The sequence below is a fragment of the Otolemur garnettii genome, unplaced genomic scaffold (assembly GCF_000181295.1).
Source record: "Otolemur garnettii isolate 467f Iridium unplaced genomic scaffold, OtoGar3 scaffold00051, whole genome shotgun sequence".
NCBI classification, from domain to species: Eukaryota; Metazoa; Chordata; class Mammalia; order Primates; family Galagidae; genus Otolemur; species Otolemur garnettii.
This window is the reverse complement of record NW_003852446.1, coordinates 104,835-119,432: the sequence shown is the minus strand read 5'-3', so window position 1 is coordinate 119,432 and position 14,598 is coordinate 104,835. Positions and strand designations below refer to the sequence as shown.

Sequence of the window (14,598 nt, the reverse complement as noted above, 5' to 3'; positions counted from 1 at the left end):
ATTTGAAGGTTCTTGTTTCCTTCCCCTGGGTCCAGCCTGCTCTACAACAAAACAGAAGACAGTGCTTCTCCTTCTCTGGCTTTTTTCTGCAGGTGAAGATCTGCCCCCAACACCTTTAGCCCCTTGGTGAGGCTGAGAAGTTTGAGTTGTTAATTCTTGGCAAGTGCTGCATGATGGTCTGCCTTCCAGCCTGATTTAGAGTCTGAGCCCATAGCTGATGTTATTGGTCTCTGTGGGTCCCTTGACCACCTGCTGCGATATGTTGCTCATTCACCTCCAACTCTCAGTCTCTGGAGGACTGCCCTGGGCAATTGGAGTGGCCTGGCTAGAAGCCTGAGAATTTCACTCCTCCACCCACGGTGAGTCAGGACTCTCTGAGGGAACAAAAGCCTTGCTTCCTTACCTGACGGGCAGATTCTGTGCTGCTAGAAATGTCCCAGAGCTCCCCAAATTTCAAGCCAAGGCTAGAATGCCCCTGAAGCCATTTTCGTTAGCCTATGCCTTTCCTTACCCTGCTTTCTCCACTCCATCACTCTTCTCAAAACCCACTCTTTACAAATGACCTGCACAGGAACCTCTATCTAGCTCAGGCTGTATTTCTAAGGAACCTGATTTCAGATGGCTACATGTTGTACTTTGGTTCCTCAGTCAAAACTTTCAGTTAACACCTTGTTAAACCAGAAGCCAATTATCATACATTATTCTAGTCCTCTTCCACCGGAAAATAAGATGTCCCCTTGAACACTTTGTAATAGTCAATAAAGTATAGCTTTGGCTCAAAGAAGAAATCTACAATTTTAGATCTCTGTTTTCTCTTTTGCTTTTGACTGCTTCTTGCCCTCCTCACTCAAAAAGAGAGAGATCAATGTCACTTTTTAAATCATATATTTGGCTGTCCAACACCTCACTCTGAATACCAGTATTTTCCAGTAAATCATAAAGGAGGGTTATCTGTCAACTCCAAAGGTGAAATTAAACCAAGATGCACAAGCAGAAAAAAAAAATCAATTTTCTCCAGGTCATTCACCTACATCATTCCTTCAGAATGGAAACGAAGCGAAAGAATTGCTTTGTTCTTTCAGACAACCTGGCCCTAAAGGAAAGAGAAAAGAAAAAGATGCACTCAGGGGTGTCTGTACTTAAAGCTTTCCTATGAGTAAATAATGTGCATTAAAAGGTCGCTCTGGAAATATCTGATTGCTCAGAAAAGCATTTTGTCCTCATGTGAATCGTAGCCCACAGAAAGGCAACATTTTTTCTGTCTTTAAATTTCTTTTGTTTTACTTGTATAAATTTATGGGGTATGGTGTAATTTTGTTACATGGATAGATTGTGTACTGGTGAAGAAAGGCAATATTCATCCTGACAGCCTAGAGGGGTGACAGTGGCCTTAAATGCCCCCTACCATCAAACCACAGGAAAAGAGAAGGAAGGGAAGAAACTGCAACAACAACAAAAAAGTTTTCAATAATGCTCTAGGTCAGAGGTCAGCAAATGTTTTCTGTAAAACATCACATAGTAAATATTTTTGGCTTTGCAAGCCACATAGTTTCTGTCACAACTCTTCAACTTTGCAACGATAGCTTTGAAAGCAACCACAGATAATACTTAAAAGAATGGGTATGGAAGTGTTTTGATAAAACTTTATTCATAGCCATAGGTATTTGAACTTTGTATAACTTTCATATATCTCAAAATATTCTTCTTCTGATTGTTTTTAAAGTTGGAAATGTAAAAATATTCTTAGCTCATGGGCCATACCAAAACAGGGGATTGACTGGATTTGGCCCATTGGCCCCTGGGTTGTGGTTTGTCCACCCCTGCTCTAGGTCATAGGTTAGAATTCCTCCTCTTAAATCCATCCAGAACTGGAAACTTCTTGTCTTCTTGTTCAATTGAAAAATTAAGTTAAGGAATCATAAGAATATTATTTATTTTAAGAAACTACTTTAAACAACGATGCATGAATGTACATGTACTTACCATGTACATAGCCATGAGGCTATGGCTTTATTTTAGCAGAAGTCCACCAATTAGAGTTCAAGTGGTTTTTCTTAGTACTTTGCCTAAAGTTTATAGTGTAGTCTTTAAGTGGAAAAAAATTTGTAGCTGCTTGCAAATTCATTAAAGGTACAGAATGCTTTTAGTTTGTCCAACACCCTTTGACAGCAATGTCTGAGGAAATTGTCTTTATAAGAGTCTTTCTAAAGTACCCCATACAGTTTCTTGAAACAGCAATTTTCTTTCTTATTAAATTTTGTAATTGCTGTAATGAAGAAAAGTAGCATAAGCAGGTGCAATGTCATTTGATAAGCACAGAACTCAATGATTGGAATAGATGTGTATGTGAGGTGTGTGGTGTGTGTATATTGTGGGAAGTTAATAGTGCCAGTCTGCCAGGCATTAGTCATTTAGTAGGCAAAGAGCATCAGTTGCCACCTTCTATAGGAAGAAGGTGGTATCAGTAAACTTAGCAGTCAGTTGAGTGGAATACCCTTCTTTCTGACCATCCTTCTTCAAGTTGCATGTGGAGAGGAAAGAAAGTTTAATGATTTTACATCTTTTTACTGAAATAAATTAGTGAGTAGAATTACATTTCCCAGTGTTTAAAGTGAGAGCATGCCTAGGTCCTCTCAAAAAATGTAATTGTCATTTTCTTCCTCAGCAAAGATGAAAGACCAATTCAAATGAGTTAGCCCAGGATCTAGGAGGGTTCTTATCCTAGGAGGGAGCAGTGCTCCACCAAAGTTATGGGCATGCTGTGCTTGGAATAGCAGTGGGCATGAGTTTTATAGATGGAAATTAATACAGCTGTTGATGGAATGTCACACTGATTAGAGCATAATCATCATGAAGACTTAGGCGAAATGCGGTGGAATGAGCCAATGGCGATTAAAGAAGAAGAAAACCAGGGTGGCCTCAACAAAAAATGTGCAATGTTTTCCAAAATAAGTTCATTATTTCTTTAGCAATTTGATTCCAATACTTTCATCTTATCCAATGGACTCAGTCTTGGTATAAACTAATTCATGTTTGATTCTTTATACATATCTTCCTACATCTCTCTAGTAGAATATGAACCTCCTCTGTAATTAGTATTTATTCTCAGAATAAAAACAAGTGGCTTTTAACCTCCATTTCAAAGCATTTCATAATTCCTGCTGAAACTTAGCTGCTCTCTGATGGATGTTATGCCCAATCTTACCTGAAAGTACCACCCTATTGCGTAGTATCCTTAGTACTAATGTAATCTGAGGTTAACTGACAAGAAAATGAACAACACTTTTAACATCCAAGCTTCTATTTTGGGCCTCAGTTCTGATTTGATCTTTTGGGAAATTCTTCCGATTTTCAATTTGAGCTTTGGCCTATTGTCCCTCTTTAGATAAATGCATATCATCATATTATTGCTTCTCTGCCTTTTGGCTAAGATCAAGTGTAGATAAATGCATATTAATAATATCTACAGAAATGTCTTAACACAATAACTAAGAAAATGCCATGAAGGCTATGTTAACCAGTTTGATGAAAACATTTCAAATTGTATATAAAACCAGCACATTGTACCCCATGATTGCATTAATGTACACAGCTATGATTTAATAAAATAGTAATAATAATAATATCTATAGGCTATACTAAAACCCATGACTCTTTTAGAAACAGCTAGATATAGGGAGAAAGAGGAGAGGAGAAAATACTCACATTTAATCTTATAACACCTTAAGCAATCATTACTGTGTGCTTCAAAAACATTTAAAACTGTCCCCGGAGATATGCAAAGTCCTGTTCTGTGTTTTCTTGCTGGTCTATGCTGTCCTGAGTTCCTTGACTAGATATTTCTTGCTTAGACCCCAAGCAATTCATGGTACACCTCCAACCTCTTTTTGCTCAGGTCTCCTGAGCCACCATATCGGAGAGGCCCTGTGATGCTCCCAAAGTGGCCTGCCCTTTCTCTTGTGGCCTAAATCTGGTCCATAGAAAATACTCCTACTTGCATGTGTCACGTCACAAACTGAAAATTCAGGCCATGCAAACATAGAAGCCCTTTCTTAGCTTTGTAGTTTCTCAGACCTTCCCTCACCTTCTTTGTCATTTCCTGGGCAGTATCTGACTTTGGTCCTCAATTCCTGGTAGCTTTCATAGGCAAAAATCACTCAGACATGGGTGTGTGGTTCTCCCAACAACAGGACACACATTTTGAACTCTACCAGTGCTGTCCTTCACAGCCACCCAACTAGGATAAATGTAGCCCCTTCCCGCCCGACCTCCAAAGGGAGCAGGATTCACAACACTGCAGTAGCTCTCTTCAGAGAAATTTCTTCAGCAATTTCCTTTAAAAAATCATTTCTCTGATGTCTTTTTATATCCTTGTTATGGCTGAGAGGTCCAGGAGTCCTGGAACAAGATCTTGGACTCATTTCCTTTAAAATCATTTATAGTGATTTGAATGACTCATTTTGGACTCTCATACCATTGTAATTTCTCATGTGGCCTGAAACTTCAATATTAATATAGTTATACATGTAAAATTCCATCATCCAGAGACAATCACTGAAAACATTTGGATGTATATCCTTTTATATTTTAAGGATATTTTTCTTAACAATAATGGGATATATAATCTGACTTTTTATCAATTAGCAATATATTCTGAGCATCTTTCCATGTTAACAAATCACTACATCAACATTTTTAACAGTTGAAAGGCATTCCAATGCATGAAATCTACCATTATTTATTTAAATGTTTCTTGATACAGATTTGGATTATTTGTTCTTTCTGTTATTATAAATTATCCTCTGAACAACATTTTTATTGATATACTTAATCCATCAATTGTTTAACTAATCTTTTAAGCTTTATTTTTAATTGACATGTAATAATTATATATATTTATGGGGTAAAGAGTGATATTTTAGTACATGTATACATTGTGTGATGATCACACCAGGGTAATTAGCATACTCATCATCTCAAACATTTATCCTTTTTTGGGTTCTGTGAACATTCAAACTCCTTTTTTTGGTTCTGTGAACATTCAGAATCCTCTTTTCTAGCTATTTGAAAATATACAATGAATTACAGTTAATCATATTTATCCTAGTCCTATAGAACACTAGAATTTATTTCTCCTGTCTAGCTATAATTTTGTATCCACTAACTAAGCTCTCCCTATCCTTCCCTTCCCCCTGGTTTTCCCAGCCTCTAATAACCACAAATCTACTCTCTACTTTTGTGAGCACAATTGTTTTAGCTCCCATAAATGAGTAAGAACATGTGGTATTTATCATTTTGTACCTGACTCATTTCACTTAATGTCCTCCAAGCTAATCTATATTGCCCACAAATGGCAGGGTTTCATTCTTTTGTGTGGCTGCATATTATTCCATTCTGTATATACACCACATTTTGTTTATCCATTCATCTGCTGATGGACACTCAGGTTGATTCCATATCTTGGCTATTGTGAAGAGTGTTGCAACATACACAGTAGGTGTAAGTATGTCTTCAATAATACTGATTTCCTCCCCTTTGGATAAATAGCTAGTAATAGGATTGCTGGATCATATGGTAGTTCTATTTTTAGTTTTGTGAGAAACCACCATACTGTTTTTTATTATGGCTGTGCCAATTTAAATTCCTACCAAAGGCATATGAGTTGTCTTTTCTCTGCATCCTCTCCAGGATTTGCTTTTTTTTTCTTTTTTGTCTTTTTTATAATAGTCATTCAAATTGGGGTGAGAGGACATTTAATTGTGATTATGATGTGTATTTTCCTGATGATTAGTGATATTGAGCATTTTTCCACAAATTTGTTGGCTATTTGTATGTCTTCCTTTGAGAAATGTCTATTCAGACTCTCTTATTTTTAAATCACATCATTTGTTTTTTGCTGTTGAGTTGAGTTTCTTATATATTCTAGATGCTAACTCTTTGTTTGAATGAATAGTTTACAAATATTTTCTCCCATTCTACATTTTCTACATGTTGTCTCTTCACTGTATTCATTTTTTCCTTTGCTATGCAGAAGTTTCCTTACTTTAATATAACCCATTTGTCTACTTTTGCCTTTCTTCCCTGTGCTTTTGAAGTCTTACCCATAAAATTTTTTTCTAGACCAATGTCCTGAAGTATTTTCCCTATGTTATCATCCAGTAGTTTTATGGTTTCTGGTCTTAAATTTAAGTCTTTAAACCATTTTGAGTTGATTTTTTAATATGGTGAGAGTTAGGGGTCTACTTTCATTCTTTTGCACATCATTATTCAGTTTTTCCATCATTTATTGAAAAGGTTGTCCTTTCTCCAATGTATGATCTTGGTGGCTTTGATGAAAATCATTTAGCTGTAAATATGTGGATATATTTCTGGGTTCCCTATTCTGTTAAGTTGGTCTGTATTTCTGTTTTTATTCCAGTACTATGCTCTTTTGATTACTATAGCTTTGTAATATATTTTGAAGTCATGTATGTGATGCTTCCAGCTTTGTTCTTTTTGCTCAAGATTGTTTTGGCTATTTTTTTGTGATTCCATGTGAATTTTATGGGTTTTTTTCTATTTCTGTGTACTTGACTAATAATATATTGATCATCTAATATAAAAGAATACTATGGTCTCCTTAGGATAAATTTCTAGATATGAAATAGCAGAGTTAAATTGTATTCATAAGGCATTTGGTATATATTTCTGAATTGTCCTATAGATATATGTGTGTTTGTGTATATGTTTATGTGATATGAAACAGATTATACTTAGTTCATAGAGGAGAAAAGGATTTCTTTTTTAGATATTATTTTACTATTGGGGGAATTAATGAAATACAACTAATGGGAGCCATAAATGTATTTATTTAACTCCAACAAATTATTTGATCTGCCTTGTTTTACTCTAAACTAATTCTAGATGCAAAAAGTTGCAAAAATAGTATGAAGAGTTCTCATATTCTTCGCCCACTTTTCCTAATGTTTACATCTTACTGAACCATAGCACAATTATCAAGAAGCAAGAAATTAACATTGGCACATTCACATTATTAACTAAACAGCAAAACTTAGTCATGTTTCATAAGTTTTTCCCAATACCCTTTCTATATTGCAGTATCTTATCCGAAATCTCATCCACTTTGTATGTAGTTATTATTTCTTTTTGCTCTCCTCCATCTGTGATAGTTCTTCAGTTTTCCCATCATTCATGACATTGACACTTTTGAAAAGTACTGATTTTGTAGCATGCCCCTCATTTGGGGTTTATCTGATGTTCTAACAATCAGAGTGAAATTGTACATTATTGGCAGAACCAGTCATATCAAAGGGCTCATGATAGTGATATGTCTTATTTCTGATCATATTTACCTTAATTTGGAAATGCCATTTTAATGCTGCAGAAGGAGAGTGCAAATAGCATTTATAAGGCATCAAGTATATACTAGGCACACTACCTTTGTTCTTTCTATAAGTCTTCTAAAGATTCTGAAAAGTAGGTCCTATTATCTCCATTTTATTGAGTCTCTTAAAAATTATGTAGCTCACCCCAAATCATAAAAGATCTTTCTGACTCCAAAGCCAGGGCTTTTTCTAGCACAAGACAAGCATTTCTTCAACACAGGATACCCCTAAGGCAAACTCAAGTGTATGAAGGATATGAATTGCTATTCTTTTAGAATTTGGTTCCTGATACTATTTTCCTTATGGTAGAGTCTATAGACTCACGTTTTCGGAAATAGTCTTTTGTTATGGATTAACAAAGTCAAGTATTTAGTAATTAAAATTTATAGAAAATGTCTCCATCTTGCACAAAGTCACAGTGCCCTTGACCCTTCCTGTGCAAGGCTCATGATGTTATTTTCTTTTGGGTTATTATAATATAGAAGCCAAAAAACAAGTGCAAAATAATTTCCTAAATTGAACACCATGAGATATTGCTGTTTTCACTCAGTCATATGTAGAAAATACTTGCAACAAACTGAATGTCTGAAAGTCTGTGATTAATTTCTCTCTTCAGAGAGTTTGTATGCAGGGAAGAAAAACACATAAAGCATAGATTCTGCATAGCACTTACATTCTCAATAATTAATGCTCAGACCCTGTGAATGATCCTGCAGTATCATTTAAAGGGTTAACATTTCAAACTGATCTAATATGATGGCTGAATATGAGAAAAGAAAAAGAGGTGAACCTCTGAATAAAAGCAAAATGAGATAATGCATGAAAAGCATTTAGCATAGTGCCTGGTACACAGAGAACACTCCGTAAATTTCAGTTTTTGCTGCTGCTGAAGCTGTCCAAGATGTCACTATTGTTTAACCTGGGGAAGAGGATATGCAGCTGGCTCATTCCCTGCTCTGTGAGACAGAAGATCAGACTGCTATAAATTTAGAAAGGAAGATGGCTACTCTCTGGCCAGTTTGGCAACTATTTATCTTCTGTAAGGGTGCTTGTGCTATGTCATCGCAATGTAATCTAAAAGCACTATTATGAACCCATTTGGGAGCAAGGCTGGAAGCTAAATCAAGGCAATGTGGAAAGGAGTCAGTTAACACAGTTCAAATACTTTTGCAGTTATTTCCATTTGGGCTTCCCATCTGAGAAAGTGGCTTTATTATATAAATAATCATGTTGCCCCAGCTACAGGATGGGTTTCTCAACCTCAGCACTATTGACATGTGGAGTGTTATATATTTGTTGTGGGAGGCTGTGCAATGCAGAATATTTAGAAGCATCTTTACCCTCTATGCCTTAGATGCCATTAGAACCCCCACCTTGGTTGTGATAACCAAACATGTATCCAGACATTTCCAAGTGTCTCTTGGGGGAAGGCAAAATCTCCCTCATTAAGAACCCCTGCTAAAAGGTAAGAGTAATTCCATGCACAAGATAAGTGACCATTGATTCAGACTGGAAATTTGGGGGGGGGGGGGACAGGGAACAGTATTTATTGAGTAATGAGTGCTTTGACAGATGTTACCTTATGTATTTCATGTAATTTTCATAGTAGATCTATGAGATGAGTTTTATTCCCTATTAATGGATAGGAAAACAGAGGCATATAGGAATCAGGTGTTTTGCCCAATCTTCTACTTACCTGTACCTGTTCTGTGGTGGGATTGAGATTTGACAACAAAGCCTGTGCTCATCCTGTTGTTCCCTCATGACTCTCAGTCCACAAAAGGCCTGGCGTGTGCAGTTGCTTCTGCCCAGGAGGAGGAGAATTACATTTACCAAATACAAGTGGTTAGTAAGCTATTGTCTCTCAGAACTAGTCACCAATCTTTACCGTGCTTTATGACACTATGGCTAGAACTCAGTTAAACTACATTTCCCCCTTATCAGTTAGCTTCCTGTTTGGTTTCCTAGAGGAAGATAGGCAGGCAGGATGAGAGAAACGGGAATTTCTTCTTTCTATACGCTAGCTGTTCTTGTCACCAAGGCTGATTTTGCAACTGCTACTGCTGAATACCTGAACTACTAACAAAAGAAACTAATACTAAGTCCCCAAGATGGCAGCATTCTCCCAGGGGACCAGCCAGCCACCTGGTGGCAGGTTAATTACACTGGATCCCTTCTCTCACCTACCGAGTAGTGTTCTCTCTTCACTTGAGTAGACATGTCTTCTAGATATTGATTTGCCTTCCCTGCCAATAATGTTTCTGCCAGCACCACCATCTGTGTACACACATAATGCTTTATTCACTATCGTGATGTCCCACAAATCATTGCTACTGACCAACAACTCAGTTCAGAGGGAAAAAATGAGGCAATGAGCACATGCCCATGGAATTCATTGATCTTATTTTATACTCCATCACCCAGAAGCATCAACTAATAGAAGGAAGCATAGCCCAACTAAAGGTTTAGTTATGACAGTTGGGAGATAGATAAGACAAAAAACATGGAGCTCTTCCTCACTGGAGACAGAAAATACTTTAAGTCAGCAAATAATATCTATGTGCAGCTCCCTCACACAAAAATCATGGGCCCTGGAATTAAGGGATGAAAGTGGGAATGTCCCCTCTCAACATTATGGCTAATACCTTGTTCATAGAAGGTTTTTCTTTTAAACCTATTACTTAAGTTGTACTGTTTTAGAGGACTTAGTTCCAAGCAAAGGACACAACCATAATTTTATTGAATTGGAAGTTGAAACTGACATTGGCCATTTTGGGTTCCTGATGCCCCTGAATCCAAAGGCAAAGGTAAAGTCATGCTCTGATTGAAATGACTGATCTGGTTTACCAAGAGGAGACTAAGTTGCTGCTACTCATTGGGGTCAGGCTAAATTACAGTTGGAATCCAAGGGATTCTCTGGGGATCATTCTAGTACTTTCTATGTCTAAAAGTAAAAGGTAATATTAACCCTCCCATAAAACAAAACAAAACATAAAACAAAAAACAAGCAGAACCATCTAGCCAGGTAAAATATCTATAATAGCAACCAGTTCAGCTACTTCAGGGATCAAGGAATATGAATGACTGTTGGAAGAAAGTTATTAATATCAGTGATGGCATTATGAATGCTGTGTCTTCAGTTATAGAAATGAAGTCTTCAGTGATATTTTCTTCCTTACCTGTTGTGTGTGTGGTATCAATTCCTTTTTTCTCCCTTCACTTTTTCTCTTATTATTTTATAGTCTCCTTTTATACTTTAAAATTATTTTAGATTCAGAAATTACAAAAATAGACACAACTTAGTCTTTAGCTTGCAGAATATTCAGGCATGATTGTGACAGAACTCCAAGAGAAATAAATTTTCTCCATGAAGAGAGTGACTGCCAAGCAGAGATGACTGTTGTAATAGTTGAAAATTTTACATTCCTTTTCTCCACATCCACGCCAGCATCTCTGGTTTTGGGATAAAGAATAATAAATTTGTTACTTTGGTTGAATATCATTTAAAATACGTGTAAACAAATACGCAAGGATCCTAAAGTGCCGCAGGTCTCGATTCCATCAATCTTCAGGCCATTAGTAACTCAAAGCTATACTCTGTTTTGAGGCTGGAACTCAACAAAACTACATTTCTCCCTTGCCATTTAGCTTCTTGTGAAGTCCTGATGGTAAGGGGAGCTAGACAGAGATTAAAAGGCTGGAGGAGAGAAAAAGAGAAATCCCTTTCTCCCATTAGCTGGCTGTTGCCGTGAGTGTTGTGCTAATAGCAATCTGAGCAGTGCAATTGGTTCAAGGTATTTTTTCTATCTCCAAACAAGCTTTATCATGTTTCCTCAGAGGGACCAGAAGTATCCAGTTTGGACCCTTCATTAGTGGTCTGCCCCTTAGATCCACAGAGCCCTTCTTGCCAGATAGTTTTATTTGAAATAGCTTTATTGGGATGTAACTTACATACCATTAAATTCACTCACTTAAAGTAAAAAGTTCAGTATTTTTTAATATACTCACAAAGTTATGCAACCATCAACACAACTTAAGAACAATTTTAGAACATTTTGGCCACCCAAAAAGAAACCCAGTACCCATTAGTAGTCATTTTTCATTTTCTACCCGCTCTAGGCCTAAGCAACCAGTAACCTGCTTTAAGTCTCTGAGTTTGCCTACATTGGACATTTCATGTAAATGAAATTGTATAGTTTATGGTTTTGTGACTGTTTCTTTCGCTTAGCATGATGTTTTCAAGATTCCTCCATGCTATAGCATATATCAGGACTGCATTCCTGTTTTGTGACTGAAGAGTATTCCATCATACAGATAGACCAATTCTGTTTATCCATTCATCAGTTGATGGATACTTGGATTGTTTCTCCTTTTTGGCTGTTAAGAATATTTCTATTATGAACATTTGTGCACAAGTTTGGTATAGACATATATTTCCATTTCTCTCAGGTATGTATGTAAAACTGGAATTACTAGGCTATATGGTACTTTTTTCCTTTACTTTCTTTTTTATTTCAAATTAATATGAGGGTACAAAATTTTAGGTTACATTGTTCTCACTTCCAAGGTAAAGTTCAAGTTGTAAGAGAGCCTCTTACCAGTAGGCATGTCAAACAGACTCGCATTGTATACACTAGGTGAGATCTTGCCAAATGCCCTCCCTCCTCCCACCCATCATCTTTTGCCCTCCCCTCCCTCCTCGCCCTGCCCCCTTGCTAGACTATATTTATGTTTTCTCATTTGTATGAGCATGTAATTGTTTATATATTGGTTTCATATCATTATTGAATACATTGGATATTAATTTTTCCATTCTTGAGATACTTTATTAAGAAGAATGTATTTCAACTCCATCCAGGTAAACATTAAAAAATATGGAACACTTTACAAATTTTCATGCCGTCTTTGCACGGGGGCCATGCTAATCTGCTCTGTATTGTTCCAGTTTTGGTATATGTGCTGCTGAAGTGAGCACTCTATGGTATTTTTTAAGTTTTTTAATTTTCTGATCATCACATTTCTGTATTTTATTCCCCCTCAGCAGTAGCAGTTCCTTCCTGTGGTTATATTTCCTAGATTACCTCAATGTTCCCTTTCTGATCTTTCTACCCTCCAATGACTGCGCGATCTGTTCCCTGCATTAAGTTTCCTCAGCTGAGGCAGCTAGTATGGTTTCCGTATTTCTGACTAGGCCCTCAATAATATAATCCTATCAAGCATCCTAACTAGTTATCCATATTCACTGGGCAAGGAACAGAAATCTCTTTAAACCTTAGCACATCAGATAGAAAGAACTTTCACACAATGAAGGCTCTTAAACCTTGGCATATATGCTGTTACTCAGTAGCAGGATTTAATTTGAATAGACTAAATGCATGGCCCCCCTGAGATAATATATTAAGCATTTGTCTGAAATGGTTTAAGGTCAATAACACTTAAATCGTTTAGGAAAATTGGTTCCTTCATTGCTTCCCTTCTTCACTTATTCATTTGCTTAATAGTTATTTATTCATCATTTACGTTGTTCCAGGCATTGGTGAAAGATGCTGGTGAAATATCAGTGAATAAAACAGTGAAAAATGTTAATATTATAATTATATAGTTACATTTTGGTGGAAGAGAGGGAAAGAGAGTATACAAGAAAATGTAATATTAAGCATAAGATGGTGTATGGTGACATGAAGACATTTTTTTTTTTGAGACAGAGTCTTACTATATTGCCCTCGGTAGAGTGCCATGGCATCACAGCTCACAGCTACCTTAAAGTGCTGGGCTTAAGCAATTCTCTTGCCTCAGCCTCCCGAAGAACTAGAATTATAGGCACCTGCCACAATGCCTGGCTATTTTTTGTTGCAGTTGTCATTGTTGTTTAGCTGGATTGAACCAGGCTGGGATGGAACCCACCAGCTTCTGTGTATGTGGCTGGCACCATAACCACTGTGCTATGGGTGTTGAGCCGTGATATGAAGAAATTTAAAATATGGAGGAAAGATAAGGAGGGCTGAGTTTCGGAGTACATTTTTAAATGAGCTGGTCAGGAAGTTTCACTGTGAAGGTAACATTTTAGAAAAACCCCAGAAGAGATTAGGAAGAAAGCATGTGGATATTTGGGGAAAGGGTGTTCCAGGCAGAGAGAACAGCAAGTTTTCCCCCTCCAAGCCCTGAGTTGGGAGAATGCCTCGTTGTCCAAAGAATAGGAAGGAGGCCACTGTGGCTGGACTTGAATCCAAGGGAAAAGCCATGGAAGAGAAGGTTAGAGGCAATGGAGGGTCAGCATTGTGGGGCTTTGTAGGCCTCTATAAGGATGTAGGCTTTAATATGAGTGTTAACAGGAGGCCAATGGAGGTTTTACACAGGGGAATGGCATGACCTGACTTACATTTTAAACAGATTACTCTAGCCCCTGAAAATAGATTGCATTAGTGCAATCAACAGGCAATAATCCAAACAGAATTTTGTGAAAGGCAGTGGGGAAATAAGTAGTTGGATTCTCAATTTGCTGACAGATCAGGTGTGTGAGATGGGAGCGAGGAGCCAAAGACGACTCCAAGAATTTCAGCCTGAGTAACTGGAAAAAATGGAATTGCCTATTACTGAGACAAAAAAAAAAAAACTGTAGTAGGAAAAGGTCTCCAGGAGAAAGATCATGAATTTGGTTTTGCTTATGGTAAGTTTGACATGTCTGTTATACATCCAAATGGAGATGTCAGGAAGTCAGCTGGATATACAAACCTGGAGTTCAGGAGAGATATAAATTTGGAGTTCTTGATGTACATATAGTATTTATAGTCATTAAAATAAATGATAATATCAAGGGGAAAATTTTATGTAATTTCAAGGAGAAAAGTGCAATTAATATTGTGATAATTTCCATCCTAGGACCTCATGACACTATGGCTATATAGAAACATACATGTAACAGTTACATCTCTGTTCTGTGATGAATGCTTTGCATTTATGTATGGCTTAAAAATATCAATTAGTAATTTCCTGTACAGACATGATAAATAAAACAAACAAGAATGATACCATAGGTATTTCATAGATTTTTATAATTTAATTCTGCTATGGTAAAATATTTTTGTCATTTGTCTTCAACATGTGGCTCTACATCAGACTTTATACTGTTTTATCAATTCTATCTTAGAGCAAAATGTAAGGAAAAAGGAGAAAGTAAATGTATTGATTGGATGGCTAAGCTATTCTATGATGA

The 14,598-nt window shown here is 36.8% G+C and overlaps 1 non-coding gene across 1 annotated transcript; it reads right to left on the bottom strand.

Moving 5' to 3' along the window:
• Positions 1 to 12,253: 12,253 nt before the first annotated feature.
• LOC111726013 lies at positions 12,254 to 12,360 on the bottom strand. Its single transcript, XR_002773917.1, has one exon. It is a non-coding gene; the product is annotated as a U6 spliceosomal RNA (small nuclear RNA).
• Positions 12,361 to 14,598: the final 2,238 nt, after the last annotated feature.